This window comes from Gavialis gangeticus, unplaced genomic scaffold (genome assembly GCF_001723915.1).
Source record: "Gavialis gangeticus isolate Ggan-Ray unplaced genomic scaffold, GavGan_comp1, whole genome shotgun sequence".
NCBI lineage: Eukaryota > Metazoa > Chordata > Crocodylia > Gavialidae > Gavialis > Gavialis gangeticus.
The window spans coordinates 7,377,809-7,379,060 of NW_017729009.1; positions in this window are offsets into that span (position 1 = coordinate 7,377,809).

Genomic DNA, 1,252 nt, shown 5'->3' on the forward strand with positions numbered 1-1,252 from the left:
GTCTAAGGTTTCCTACATTAGTAATTCTGATCTTTTGAATGTCTCCTCAGATATCTGTTTCTCTGACCTGTAAACATTTTCATCGTCCATCCAAAAACATTTTCTTTTTTGGACTTTCTTGAAATAGCATGACCAGCCTTGAACTCAGTATTCCAAATGAAGGTACCATTACATTTATTACTGTAATGGCTTTATAACATTTTTCTAGATTATTATTCAGCCTGTTCCTAAAATGCTGCTTGCTCTTTGTGATTGTTTATGTATACCAGAATTATAAATAATCTGCAGCAACACCTAAGTCATTTTCGCAGTGGCTACAGTTAAAATAATGCCTCCAAGCATGCATGAGTTATTACTTTTAAACATAAACACTTTGGGGGTGGGAAATAGGTTTAAAATGAAGAGAAGAGTTTTTGAAGAACCCAGCAAACTTTTGCAAACTTCTTCAAAACAGCCATTTGACAGGTTTAAATCATCCAGAGTCTAGACACCCTATAAATTTACATTGTGTAATTGATGTTGGTTCCTTACAGTGAAGTGCATCACACTGGTATCTGCAGCAGACAGATGGCTGGTTCTCCCAGGTAGCTCCATACAGTTCTTTGGCAGCATCACCCCACTATATCTGGTAATAGCTTATTTGTCTTGAGTGGCTACCCCTGGGATTTGCTGCAAGCACAGGACACACAGCAGTATAACTCGCATCAGTTATTTTACCCTGATTTTTCAGGGCAAAGCGGCTAGTATTCACTTCGGATTCAGCCAATTCGGGGAACAGCGATTCAATTCGGTGATTTGAATTGCTGTCCTGAATAGAGTCAGCTGAATCTGACTCAGAGTTTCATCTGCTGCTGAATCTCCAAATCACCCAGGCCCAACCCCCACCCACTGTCCCAGTCCAGCAATGGCTGTCCCGTCCACCCCATCTCCCAGCACTTTGGAAAAAAAAAAAGTGCCAACTCACTGGGTGCTGCCAGGTGGGGGACGATCCCTGCTGCCCCCCCACTGCCCCATGCTGCATGGGGGGCTCTGCATGAGCCCCCCAGCTCCCCCTGACCAGTCCCAGTTCCCCCCTCCCCATAGCTGCCATGCCTGCCCCAGCTCTGGCCCTTTATGACAAAGAAAACTGAGAAAGACTCTGGACTCACCATTCCTGCCCGGGGGGGGCGATCCCCACTGCCCCGTGCTGCATGGGGGGCTCTTCCATGAGCCTTCCAGGGCTGCTGCAGGAGTGGTGAGTCCTGGGGTTTTT